The 14,513-nt window shown below is 40.5% G+C and overlaps 1 protein-coding gene across 5 annotated transcripts in view; it reads right to left on the bottom strand.

Moving 5' to 3' along the window:
* Positions 1-14,513, bottom strand: part of LOC131503571 (sodium channel protein type 1 subunit alpha) — a 155,201-nt gene that overhangs the window by 131,510 nt on the left and 9,178 nt on the right. For 3 of the 5 annotated variants that reach the window (XM_058715023.1, XM_058715056.1, XM_058715062.1), the window contains exon 1: positions 3,125-3,380. The exons of 1 other annotated variant lie outside the window; for it this stretch is intronic. The gene's annotated coding sequence lies outside the window, so the exon portion shown is untranslated. Of the gene's footprint in view, positions 1-2,308; positions 3,059-3,124; positions 3,381-14,513 lie in introns of those variants that run through there. One more of the 5 variants, XM_058715040.1, reaches the window with a different exon arrangement.

Here is a 14,513-nt window from a genome sequence, read left to right as displayed (position 1 = left end):
CACTACCTGAGTCCTGATTATCTGGGCTCAGTCATAGAGCTGCCATCACACAGGTGATCAGGGGTGCTCAAAAGAATAGACCGCAGTCAGCCTGTTTGGGTTTGTTTGGGCTCTGCCACTTATTGTCTCCCCAGGGGCAAGTTAATTGGTTTCCTTATCCATAAATTGGTGATTAATAATAGTACCTATCTCATAGATTAAGTGGGAATATATTTGTAAAATTCTGCTCAGAATAGTGGCTGGGATGGAGTAAATGCTATGCATCTTTGCTAAAGAAAATAATTAATAAATGGGAACCTAGGAACGTGGACAAAGGAAAAAGTTGGAAAAGCACAGTTAGAGGCAGTTTTGGGGAAATTTGGTTTAATTGTTTCTTTTTTTTTTTTTTTTGAACACAGTTGCTCTGAGAATAAATCTCTTCATCACCCCCTACCCTTCACCAGTATAATCTAGTATAAATTAGCACTCACCAGTATAATCTAAACTGAGCTGTGAAACAGGCTTACTTGACTAATCAGAATTTTCAAAGGGTAGTCATTACTTCACAAATCACAGCCCCATTGACCCTGACATTGAAGACAGCAAAAGCATCAATAGCTGATTCTCAATACCTGTCCACCAACCCCTGTACTCTTTCTTCTCCCCTCCCCCTTTCAAGATAGCTATTTACCTGGGAGGAAGTGATGGGTTCAGCCTCTTCAACTACCCAGGAGGAAAATAAAACCTTGTACCACATCCCCCCCAACCCTGGCTAAATTTTGGAGGGGTGCTTTCAGGTGTCAGGCTCACACCAATATAAATGCATGAGGACTGCCCAGTCTGTGAAGTCCTAGGAGTAAGTCCAAACAAGCCCCAGATTTTTCCCTTCCTTGTCTGCAACGCATACAGAAGATGCTCTTAACGTTTTTTTCTCTCAGAATCTCTGGGTTCCCTGACACTGCCTTCTGTAGAAAGAACCAGAATGTTTCTTACTGGATTCCTCTATTGAGATTCTGGAGTTTTCATTGCCTTATTGGTGGCAATAAAGTTTACTTATAGGTCTCTAGTCTGTCCCTTTGCCCCTGGTATTTCTAGCTGCTAATGGAGAAGACTGGCCGAGATCCCCTGTGCCTTCTAGGATACTGTATAATTAATTAGGCCTCCAATTGTGCCTTCCCTTCCCCTCTCAAGGATGGAGAAACCCTCTAGCCCATGCCTTAAAGGGAAACTGCCCTAATAAATGAGTCTCCAGATACCAAATTTCCCAGCAAGAAGGGGCCATATAAACAGAGACTGTAAGTATTGGCGGCAGAATCCAATGTATTAATTACTTTTACTAGTAGGAGCGTCCCAGATACCTTGGCTGCCTAAAAACATATTTGAAAAGCCAGACCAACGATATAAGGAGGGAAGAAAAAAAAAAAGCCATACAAAGGAGTTGCAGTGAGTTTAATGAAAACTAACTCCATTACTGGGTTCATGTGATATAACCAGCCACTGGGCTCTGTTCTAGAGGTTTAAAATGTTACCTCACCCTCTCCACGAAATTGTTTTCCCGTAAATCTCTGTGGCCATCCATTCCTGTCTACACATTATGTTCCTAAAATAGACACCATCTAAAAATCTCTTCAAGGAGCTTTGTGAAGGAAGGCCTAAATTGCAACACTGCTCCTACAAGAGGGATGCACTGGTTTCATAGCAATTACAAGCAACAGCAACAAAAGAGAGGTTTAAAGTTTTTCACCCTAGTTATTCTTCTTCCAACATGCCCAGATGAGGGGTAAAGTGTCAGGCGTCCACTGTATGTGCAGAAGTCCCAAGCTGCATCACCCTGGAGGGTCAGGTCTTGCAGCAAATAGGAAAGGTAAGCTACCCACTGCTCCCTGGACGGGAGAAACTAAAGCAGGAATCACCAACCTCAGCATGGAATTTTCCTATTTCTGTTCGGCATCATCCTCTTGGGATGCTTTAAAGTGCTTTATGGAGAAATATGTCCTGTTACTACACTAGCGCATCAGAAATACCACTTGAACCTGTAAATCCACATAAAAAGAAGCCACATTTTATAGGTGTGATAGCAACAGTGTTGGCAATTTGCAAGTTTGCCATTGCATCTCAGAAAATATTTAGTCACATGCACGTAGAGACAGAGCATTACCCTGCTTTGGCTTTAATTGTTTCACGGGACACGTGAAAAAGCACCTGCAACCACTCTCTTTGGACTGATTGCTACAGAGAAGTGACAATTTTCAGTGAGTAACTGCAGAGAGCAAAAAGACAGAAGTAAACGTGTCGGGGAGGTGGGGGGAGCTGGTCTTTAAACACATACCTCAAACAGGTAGGAGAGAGGGAATCCATGATAACAAAGGCGTTTGAAAAGCCTCACGTCCACCCAGAGACATTTCTTGTGCAGTTTGGAAAAGCAAGCCGGTTCACACGGGGAACCGAACAGCATCTGCAGTATCACTGCCGATCGTGACCTCTGTCTAATTAAAAGTAACTCGGTGTTTCCTGTTTGGCATTCCACAGAAGGGACTCTTTCCCACTTCCCTCCAGCTCCTTTGGTGGCGCGGTTCGATCCGAGTTAGGGGGAATATATCATTGTTCCTTTCTTGCCCAAGCCCAGCCTCTGCCCGAGGAGGCTGAACACCCCTGCAGTGCTAGCTAGGCTCCAGCAGCAGTCCCGCCGCCTTCTTCCTTCCTGTGGGGCTAACGCTGAGATCTAATTTTTGCTCCATCCTTAGGAACAATATGACCTCTATTCACAGCTAGCTAGTCCAGTTCTACAACACGGGCGAAGGAGGGGGTTTCAAAAAGGAGACCTTGAATAGACTGAAGGCAAGCAAAGGCAGGAAGAAACTGGCCAGGTTCCAAGCTATTTCAGGCCAAAGAATCCCATCTTGTATCAAGATGCTGACTGCAAAACAAACCTGAATTCAGTTCGTGGAAGGTGGAGAGAAGAGGGGGAGGGGAAGGGGAGGAGAAGGGGAGGAGAAGAGAGGGAGGAGGGGGACCGTTGGTCCGAAATCACATACAAAAATGGACTTCCTGCTCAGCCCAAACTGTATATCCTCGGGCTCTCTTTCCACTGGAATAACTGGAATGAGTATGACTAAGATCGCAACGAAACAACCAGATGGCTTACCTGATAAAAAGGAAAATTACCCATCTGCAACGAGGAACAGCATCTCCCAAAGACCAGATGATATAACAACGTGCCTTCAGCTGCAGTTGTTCAGATTCCTTCTTGCAAAAGGTAACAAGTATTTACAAGGGCTGCAGTCTCACTGAGGCAGGACACACATACACGAACACACACACACGCACACATACACACATGCACCAGAGACCTCTGCAGTATCCTCTCGGCTTCATCCTCGCCTCACTCTATGGTACCTAATACAAATCAGCAAATAGCTTGTTTAAAAAAAAAAAAAAAAAAAAAAGTGGAGGGAGCACCTTACATTATATCGCCATCTAGTGGCCCAACACTAAATATTTTCTTACCAGCCAGATTTAGGTGCTCTTTCTCAACCTCTTTTCTGTTTCCTTCTTTCCCTTCTTCCCTGTGGATCTCATTATTAACTTCCTCTTGTTACTCCTTCATTTCCAGTTGGTCTGTCATATCAAACCCCTAATGACTCAAAGATGAGAAAGTTTAAAAGTAGATACAACTATCTTCAAGCATAGCCAATAACTTGTGTTGCTTTTGCAATTTACTTTTGCTTAAAAGTGTTACTTTATTCTCACTATGAAATCATTGCTATCTTAATGAATTACATAATTTGCAAATAAAGTTTTGTCTTCTTATTCCACCAGTAGACAATTGGGTGGCCCTTTATTTATTGTCTAAGGCTTTACTTTGAAGATCTACTTGAAATTTTTCTCAGTTTTAATGCTGTGTTTAGTGGTGGGTCTGTTTTATAGTGAACAGCTCAGTGTGAGAAGATGTGAGTTTTACTTCAATTTCAACACTCATGAGCACATGCCTTTGAGCAAGTCCCTGAGCTTCTCCATAAAAACTTACATTTCCCCATCTTCATCTACATTTAGATGTTAAACTAGATTATCTTGCACCCTAAATGTCAGTGGTTTTATTATCTCTTACCACAATATGTTTCCCTGTCTTGTGAATTTGACCCAAAGTTTAATTACAACAACATGGTCTGGTAAGCAAATATATACATTTTGAATCAAATGAAGTAACACCTATTGGTAGAATTATAAAAGCCATATCCATCAGGTGTTCCCAAGACAATGGGACCTCCATGTGAAACTATTTGTAACTCTGGGAACTGAGAATAGAGCTTTCTATGTTATATACTGTACTTTAAAGCTGAAACAGTCTTTAACATTTGGTCATGTGTGAACTCACAATTAACTATGTGTATATTGGTAGTTTGCAGTAAATATTTCATCCTGGTTGTTTTCCACCGAACACACTTACTGTTACTATTGATAACTATCATTGCATGTGCTTTACCATTTATTAAATGATATCACCTTCAATATTTCATCCATCCATTCCTCACCAAAGAACAGTACATTAGTTACTGTTAATATTATTATATAAATAAATAAATAAAGTAAAAAAAATATTATTATAACTATTCCTACTGTGCAGCTGAGAATTGTGAGGCTTTCTGAGCCTTATCAATAAGGCTCAAGGCCACACATAGCTTGCAAAGCAGTGAAACTGAGGCTATTGGTTCCAAAATCTATTGATCTTTGCAACATACCAAAAGTCCACCTTTTTCCCCATGTTCTAGAATCACAAGAATGTATTGTTTCTCTGTTCACAAAACATTTACTAGATCTTTTTTCAATAAATTACTTAGGGGTCCATCGGTCATCTATAAAAGAAAGAAATTGGGTAATCATTTCCTGTTCCATCTCAACAATTCTATATTTTCACAAAAGCCAATCAAGGTAGCATGAACACATTAACAGCATTTATTCAGCGTTCGGGAAATGGTGTCGTTCAGTCTCTGGTAGAGTCAGGGCAATGTTGACAGGAGCTGGAGGGACAGGTAACCAATATTTAGTAAATAATTACTAAGCTGTTGGAGCTGAAGAAGAAGTGGGAAGTATGTGAACTAACAGACAATATTTTTTTTTTTAAGTGTTAGGCTAACATATTTCATACGAACAGTGCTTATGGCTTAAACATACAGGCATACAAAATAAGAACACTATCGGCCACATGCTTTAATGCCTTCTAATTGTTTTCATAATGGTCAAGTTTTCGAGCGGCTGCTCACAGCCATCCTCTCCACCCTTCTCCCTCTCTGGTCCCCAGAGGTGAACCCGTGCTCCTAGCTACTGAGGACCTGAGCAGGGGAGGGTGTCTGGCCATCTGACCTAGTCAAACAGAGCTGCTACATGGTGGCTGTGGGGGCTGGGCTTTGCTTGAAATGCATGCTCCAAACCAGGTGGAGCCAAGGTGCCCAGAGAAAGGAATCACGCAGGTGTGGAAGAAGTAGCGACAAAAGACGGAGCCAGAAAACTCACAATGACTTCCTGTTTCCCACTCGGTTCTTCCCAAGATCCACATACGTTCATGATTTGGGGTTGGTTCCGTGATAAACACAAATAAACTCCATTTTTGCTTAGTTGAACTTAGTTTCTGTTACTCTATGGAGTCCTAACCAGTTCCCTTGGTGCAGGAATCCAAATAGCCTAGCCCTTGAAAGCTATCAAATACTGCTTATATTCTAGGCATCGGACACTTCATTTCTTCAGGCACTTTTTCCAGATACTGAGGTTACATCATCGAATAAACCAGTTCAAAATCCCTCCATTAGCGGAGTTTCCTCTGACACATGGAAGGCTCACTGCTTTCACTGCACACCACACTCTTCCACCTCTGGGTCTTTGTTCAAAATTTTCACTTCTCTTGATGGATCTTCCCCGGACCCCCCTCACTCATACATGGAAAATTCTACCCAGGTTTTAGGTCACATATTCTTCCTTCTCTAATATCTTGCTTGTTTTCTCAGTAGGTAGAATCTTTTTTTCTTGTGTTAATTATAGAACGGCTTTACATTTTAAATTTGTGGAATATGGTTGTTTGTTAAATTGAAGGGATTGCACATAAGAGAATAAATGGCTGTTCTGATACGGACTCTGAAAAAAAAAAAAAGGCCAATATCCATTGTAAAAATACAAGGAGTATTTTTAATGACTAGCTCGTCATTCTGTATTGAAGACATTTCATTCATCATAGCTGAAGCAGTTTAACAACATTGGTAACTTTACATATTCTTCATATAAGCCTTGACATAAAGGCAAGATGTGAGATTTTTATTAAACTAGAGTAGTATGCACTTAAAGTCCCATATTCATAAAAGTTGGCAAAAGATACATTAACATGAAACTTTATCTGTGCCAACTTTTAATACTATTGCATTGTCTCTTTTGACCTTATGCCGAGAGTTTTATGCACGTTTCTTATTCACCTCCCAGATTACAAACTCCCTGTGGAACCAGCTCCTTTTATTTACCTTTATGCAAGTTAATTTATCGAGATCTAATTTTCTCTTTCTCGCTGTTATGTTTCCAGTTTCAAAGAAAGAAAGGATAATTTCCCTCCTTTCCCTCCCACCTTTAATGTTAGCCATTCTAGGAGGTCCTAAGCAAACGTGTCTCAGAAGGAAGAAGAATGTACTGGCCGTTTCCTATGTGACAATACTTCTACCTGTGACTGCACGGCCTTGCTCACCTGCCCAGAGGCTTAGGCTGTGCCTTTCCTATGAGACTTTCTCACAAAGGAAAGAGAATGAGAGCATAAGATGTCCTTCAGTCTCTGCCTTGTTCTCTCTGTCACGAGAATTTGATCATGACTTTGGTACAGCTCCGTGGGGGACTAACAGAGCAGTTCACTGCTCAGTGTGCCATTAAGAGAAGGGAATGCTGTAATGGGACATCGGGCTGTCAGGACATTGTGGGTATTAAACAGGAAGAGTGGTCACTCAGATGGAAAATGCTGCACAGGGTCTTGTCCTCCGTCAGTTCCAAGATAGATGGGGGACCTTCCTACTGTGATTAGAACTTTGACAGCGTGAGGGGAGAGCTCAGCATCAGAAGGCTAAAGAATCAGTGTGATTAATACTGGAATGTTATTTAGTATCTTCTTGCATAGAAAATAAAGGGAAATTTTTTTCCTCACAACATTCTGCCTGATGCCCATCTCTTGGAGTTCTGAACCTTTTCATTAGCTGCCTCATAAAAAGAGTTAATTAATTCTTTATTAATTTGAGGCTCGGCAGGGAGAAGGAGCTCATCCTTGGTCTTTGGTACAAAATTTCCCAAAATGATGGTCAAATCATTTTGTTCTGAATTGTGGACTCGCTCGCTCAGAATTATAAGTGACATTTGAGTTTTAAAGCAGAAAATGTGTATAGATCTTTCTGTGATTTGTTTGGGAATCTAGGCTCACTGAGTGTCATGAAGCTGGGTCCTCCCTGAAGGCAAGGGATAGGGATACTGGTGTCTGGAGTTAAACCTGTGAAGTGGTCTGACTTTGGGAGGTGTCTCAGAGGATATAATAGTGATGCCACACAGGCTGGTGGGTGAAGGCAAGCCTGACAGAATGGTGACTCCCATACCCATAGCCTATGCCAGAATCGGAATTTAAACCCAGGCTTCAGGATTCTAAATCCACAGGACCACTGTATCATTACCTGGCTTTGCCACCATGTGACTGGAAAATAGAACTCAGCTAAAGAACAGTATTGATGTGATTCCACAGTAAACATAATTTACCACTTCAGGACTTTGCTTTTAGATGTGGATCCCCCAGTAGTGTGTAAATATATATATTATTATGTAAACATTTACTACTAATTCCTTGCTTTCCCCCAAGCATTTACTAATACAGTGCCTTAAGAGGCCATCATTTTAGAAACAGAAACTGTTTGCTAGCAGAAAATAATAAACTCTTTACATTTCAGGTTAATTTGTCCTTCTGAAAATAAGCCAAAAACGAGTATAGAATGTACCTGCAATCAGATAAATAAATGCAGAAACTGCCATTTAGATCCATCTTTTAGGGGCCATAGCCAACCAGTTTTTCAGCAAGTTTAAAGTACAATTCTTTTTAATTAAGTTTATTTATTTTGAGAGAAAGAACACATACGCACATCAGAGGAGGAGGAGAGAAGAGAGAGAGAGAGAGAGAGAGAGCGCAAATCCCATGCAGGCTCTGTGCTGTCAGCACAGAGGGTGACTCAGGGCTCAATCTCATGAACCATGAGATCATGACCTGAACTAAAATCAAGAGCTGGACACTTAACCAACTGAGCCACCCCTGTACCCCTAAAGTTACAATTTCTTGATAGCACAGAATTGGCCTATTGGTTTTAGAATATCTTGCAGATACTAGAAGGTAAACATTTGAAACTATGGTAAAGTCCATACACCCCACCAAGGAAAAGAAAGAAAGAAAGAAAGAAAGAAAGAAAGAAAGAAAGAAAGAAAGAAAGAAAGAAAGAAAGAAAGAAAGAAGGAAAATCAGCTATTTTTTCTTTTTTTTTAATTTTTTTTTAACGTTTATTTATTTTTGAGACAGAGAGAGACAGAGCATGAACGGGGGAGGGTCAGAGAGAGGAGAGACACAGAATCTGAAACAGGCTCCAGGCTCCGAGCTGTCAGCACAGAGCCCGACGCGGGGCTCGAACTCACCAACCGTGAGATCCTGACCTGAGCTGAAGTCAGCCGCTCAACCAACTGAGCCACCCAGGCGCCCCATATTTTTTCAAACATGATATAAAAATATTTGAGGCCCCCTATTGGAATTTACTGAATCAAAGCTGTTATAGATTTGTGATTTTTCCACTCACAGATCGTCATTTTAAAAATCACTGACGATATATTGAGCCTAAATAATTGGAATTGTTTTTCTTACTGATTCTATTCTAAAATGTTTCTCAAGGGGGCGCCTGGGTGGCTCAGTCAGTTAACAGCTTCTGACTCCTGGTTTCAGCTCAAGGTCATGACCTCACGGATTGTGAGGTCAAGTCCCACATCAGGCAGGGCCCTGTACTAACAGTGTGGAGCCAGCTTGGAATTTTCTCTCTTACTCTCTCTGTGCCCCTCCCCTGCTCGCTCTTTCTGTTTCTCTCTCAAAAATAAATAAATAAACTTAACACGTTTTAAAAAAATGTTTCTCAAGTAGCTAGAACCAGTTCCAGAAATGCATTTAAAATTTTATAAAAAGTTTCTAAGAAGTCACTAAAATTACTTCTGATTCTCTTTCTTTCTGGCAGTAAAGGAAAATGAATAATCAGGTTTGTTTTTGTTGTTTTGTTTTGACCTCACCACAGTGCTATGTTTTATTTTATTTTTTTAATGTTTATTTATTTTGAGAGAGAGCAAAGGGGGAGGGGCAGAAAGAAAGAGAGAGAGAGAGAGCAAGAATTCTAAGCAGGCTCTGTGCCACCAGTGCAGAGCCAGATGCGGGGCTTGAACTCACAAACTGTGAGATCATGACCTGAACTGAAACAAAGAGGTGGACGCTTAACTGACTGAACTACCCAGGCACACCCCTACCTTCTTTCTTTCTTTTTTTTTTTAATGTCATAGTGCTGTATTTTAAAGTGAGAGAGAGAGGAAGGGAGGTTGTGGGATCATGAGGGAGGTCCTCAGATGATGCTCCAGTCTCCCCATGCCTTCTCTTACCATTCCACCCAAAGTAATGAAAGCCAGAATTTAATTATAAATCCACAGATGACCATTTCCAGGGATGCAGTTACTTCTTGTTGGAAGATTCACTGCAATTTTCTTTTAATTACACAGGCAGCCATTGGTGTTGGAGAAGCAAACAATGGTATTCCAAAACCAAATAAATAGGTTTTATGGGCAAGACACAGTAATACAAACATAATTTCTTGAAAGGGAATTAAATAGATGAATGTAAAGCATTTGATGAGGTCAGCATTGCAACATTAGTTCAAAAGGATATTAAATCACAAAATTACTTTTTGTCACTTCATATAATATTGTTCTTTCTCTGTTATATAACCATTCAAGCAAGGTTTTTAAAAGTTACTTTAGTCCTCTATGAATTTTCAGTTTTAAATCCTTTATTATTTGGGGCCCTGGGTTATTTTTGGTCTTTCTCCTTCTGCTAAAATGTAAGAGGGCATTACCAATATTTACTGAGGATGACATCAGTATCATTTCTCATAACAACAAACCCTTTGTCTTTCACCAAATAAGCCAGGAGCCATCACATCCTTAATACTTTGTTTTCTTCCTTTCCTCTTTGACCACATCACCCTCCACCCTCTACTGGGCACCTCCCTCCTTGACTCTGTCCCCTATTCTCTTTGAAAGCAAGAACTTCATCTCGTTTCTTATTTTATTTCCAAACTTACTACAGTGTTTTTGGTTGAATTAAAGTATTTTCTAAAGGTGCACAGATGGCATCTCCTGAGTACTAATGAATCAAAATTCCAGAATGAAATTCCACTAAGATTTATAGGCAGGATAAAACAACTTTTAAAATCACATTAAACAGAACATCAGTTGACTCAAATCTTTACCACTGCTTCACAGATAGGCTTGTGCTGATCCTTGAGGAATTGTGGCATTGGAAAGTTCTCAGAGATCATCTAGACAAGGGTTCTTATTTTGGATAGAAGGAGTGATGTCAGGAGGAGAGATAATGACTTGTCCAAGGTCACATAGCTAGTTTTATACCACAAAAGTCCATTCAAATTTTTTCCACTGTCTAACTATGAAGGAGATTAATATTGAGTAGGTGCATCAGCACATAAGGAGCAAAATGGAAGTAAGTGGAGTATTTCTAGATACGCCACAATTGATTTTCACTCATGCTTTGACACAGAGATGGATGTGATGGTGTGTATGATTGCAGTTACTGTTTAAGAAGGTGATGGACTAACCAACATTGGTTTTAGCAAAGGATAGAGAAAGTGACCGTCCTTCAGTCTAGCTCCACATGCTGATCTTAAATATTAACCACAAAATGTTCAAGCTCAAGGGCATGAGCACCAGATACTCAGTGTAACACTGACAGCTTTCAGGAATGCAGGTCCAAAAAGAGGCCCAGGAAATATCCAGGAAGCAAATGATCTTGAAGTTCTATAATTTCTTTGTAAAGCTAAAATGCAATCTAAAAATAATTTTCTGTTTCTTTAGTCTCATAAACCATATTTATATGGCCATTAACTTTTGTGTATTGAAACAAAATTTAATGTTTCACATGCCTGAGTTTTTATGCCTCTTTCTTTAAATACATAAAAGCTTCATAAAGCTTTGGCTCTTAAAACAAGATCAAAGTACATCCCAATATTTAAAGCATTGTGTTTAGATCTATTGCCACAGTAGGATAAAAAGGGAAAAGAAATATCAATGTAAATAAAGAAAGTACCTGAGCAATATAAAAACTAAGTTACTGTGTTGGGTTCTATTTTGTGCTTACATGTGCTCTTTCCCTTCCCTTAGATCAATTAAACATTTGCCTGACCTATTTCATATAGCAGTTTCCCCCCTTTGCCAAGAAAAGTTAGTTACAGCTAGTGCTAAGAAAAATATGGTTGGTTACTTATTGGAACCACAATACCAGTTTGCCATTTTAATACATCACTTGTCCATGTATTGAAGAGCTTTAATTAGATTTTCTTTTATGAAGACGTCTTTCTTTACACTAAAAGAAATAGCTAATATTTATGAAGACAACTCTTTATTTACAAAATCAAACTGAACTTTGCCATAACTTAGCATAATCAAACATGTAGTTCCTCTTTCCCTGAAGGATTTTTACCAACGTCTTTTTCCTTTCATGTTCAAAGGCCAAGAGCCATTGCCTTTACCATAAAAAGCTATCCATAATGTCTTCATATATCATTCAAATTAGGTGCTGCCATGTTTTTTCTTGGAGATTAATATCTTTCCCATATCCCTAAGCAGTTCCAACCTTCAGAAATTCATTCACAAACTCACACAAATCACATATGATTACATTTCTTCTTATCTTTTCTCTTGGGAAAAATAAGAATTTCACTGTGGGCCAGATAGTGGGCAAAGGTCAGTCAGAGCCCACTTCAGAGCTTCACACGCTTTAGAAGAGACTGGTAAGTGACTTGGGGAGAAGGTACAGGGAGGGCCGGGTGATCACCACATTTGGCCTACTTCCCCTCAATCTCCTTGGAAATGTTGCAGCCCGTGAAATGAGCCGTTAGTTCTAGGACTGCCTCTATTCCTGTTGGGTAGCTGAGCAACACGATCTTAGCCACACCTTGGGGCTCGGATGTAGGACGGGTGCTGGGCAATGGCACTTCCTAGCTACGTGCAGTCTCCTATACCTGCTCATCTACAGTCAGATAAAAAACAGACTTCTCTACTCGCTAGGGGGGTGCTACAATGAGAGAACTACTTTGTTTCAATGCTTTCCATGGCCCTTGATAAATAAGGAGGCTCAGAGGCCAATACACTTGTTTCACGTTTCATGCAGTCTCTTTGAAAGTCTTTTACATTCTGGTTTTTGTCATTACGTCAAAAAAAAAAAATCTGTTCCTCTTTCCTGTGGGGAAGAGTAGGCTCAACAAGCAGGAAAAGGCTCCTATGGGTCTGCACTTCTTAAATGAACACTTGTGGGATGCCCCCGCCCCTTACTCTTTCTGCAACTAAGTAAATACAGAGCATGAATCTTTCCTTAACTTTAGCAACGATGAAACTCAGAAATCGTTTATCTTACTTCACTTTGTAGTTGCTGTCCCACAAGACAGCAGGACCTTTACCCACATCTTCATCAGCTCAGAGTCTCCTCTCTGGGGCATCACAACAGAGTTAACCTTTCCATAAACATCTATTGCTTTAAAATTTTGTACCTCTGATTTCATCAGAATCCTGGCAGGAAATAGATACACTCAAAAGGGGCTAAATGAAAATAATTTAACAAAGAAACATTTTACTATGTAGGTTAAGCTGGTTCACAAAGCACCCAGGAACTAGCAATGGAGAGAACCAGTGCCACTCCTGGGTCTTAATGGATAAGAGAAGGAAACAGTGGCACCAGATCCCAGTGAGAGCTAGAGTTTTGGAAGACCCCAGGAAAGAGGTTTACCAAAGAAGAATGCAGTCACTCGGGTTAGAAGGTGGGGTGTGGTGGGGACGGTCCTCTGGTTCCTACTAATGCCTGCCTTGGGCTAAATCCCAAAGAACCCAGAAGACAAAGACTTCTGGATTATGTCTAACTATGGAAAGCAGCCTTTGGGGGCCGAAGGTCTTTCCCCTGACCCACCAACTATCCCACAACTCCTTTCTAGGACTTTGCATTCTTCATCTCCTGATGGGGAGGCCCGTCTTCCATGATGGGCACCTTTTGCTGGGCTCTGGAAATGCTGTTGTCTCCAGGTGCACATTCAGGTCTCCCCACTGCTGCATGTCCCTGGCTGCCTCATTACCTGCTTTTGGCTTTCTTGAACCTACTCTGTGTAGAGTCCCTTCATTCACACTGCTCTGATGAAAACTTCCATTCCTTTGCAAACATCAAGCATATGATTTGCTAGTTCTATCACATGCGAAACGCTGATGGGAAAGGGGAAAAAGTTGTGTATCTCATTTTATCTCTCAAAACACTTTTTTCTCTTTGCTTAAAAAACAAGTACACTGAATTTAAACTATTTTACAGAAATGAATGCAGTCTTTATGATAAGAGATTCTGTTTACCACCTTAACCCTTATCACAGCACCTAGTCTGTGGTAGGTATGCAGAAATAGATATAGTGCCATTCAAACATTGCTATTTTCAGATCAATTCTAATAACAATGTAAGAGGAATACTAATTAAATATGCCAAAAACTTAAAACTTCATGACAATCTCATGAAATAGATACCATTATCATTATCATGGTTTTATGGATGAAGAAACTGGGACGCAGAATAGTTGAATAACTTGGCTAAGGTCACACAGTGAGGAGATGATTACACGTGGTTTTGACCAACACTCTGTCCTCAAAGCACCCAACCTTAGCATGAGTTCATACTGTCTTGTTATGCATGAAACTCTCGGCAATATCACATTATGAAAATCAAGATGGTAAGTCTCTGGGATCTAAGTTCAAAGGCGAACAAACGGGAGACAACACACCTGCTCCTCACTGAGCTGGATGACATCATACTTGCTCACACAGACTGTGATAGAGGGAAGGCATTTCTACAGCTGGCCAACCCAAGATAGTTTTTAGGTGTATGGTGGATCCACAGCCTGGATTTCTATGAAACGTGTTGAGGAGTGTCATGTGGCAGGGTGGGAGGGTGGCAGATGGCAAGTTTTCCTTCTCACTTGTTTTAGATTCTTCCATCTTCCAGAGAATGTGAAAGAGTATAACTATATTCGGAAATACTCTCAACAAGTCAACAAATAAACTAACCACATGAGGGGTGGAGTGGAGAGGCTTGCCTCAATCTGGCGATGCTTTAGTTTCCAGAAGCCCGCATTTGTTAAACATGGAGAGTCTCAAAAAGCAGAACTGCTGATCATGAACATTTGACACTAAGATTGCTT

The sequence above is a fragment of the Neofelis nebulosa genome, chromosome 2 (genome assembly GCF_028018385.1).
Source record: "Neofelis nebulosa isolate mNeoNeb1 chromosome 2, mNeoNeb1.pri, whole genome shotgun sequence".
Classification (NCBI taxonomy): domain Eukaryota; kingdom Metazoa; phylum Chordata; class Mammalia; order Carnivora; family Felidae; genus Neofelis; species Neofelis nebulosa.
The sequence above is the reverse complement of the archived record's forward strand: the minus strand, read 5'-3'. Positions and strand labels throughout refer to the sequence as shown.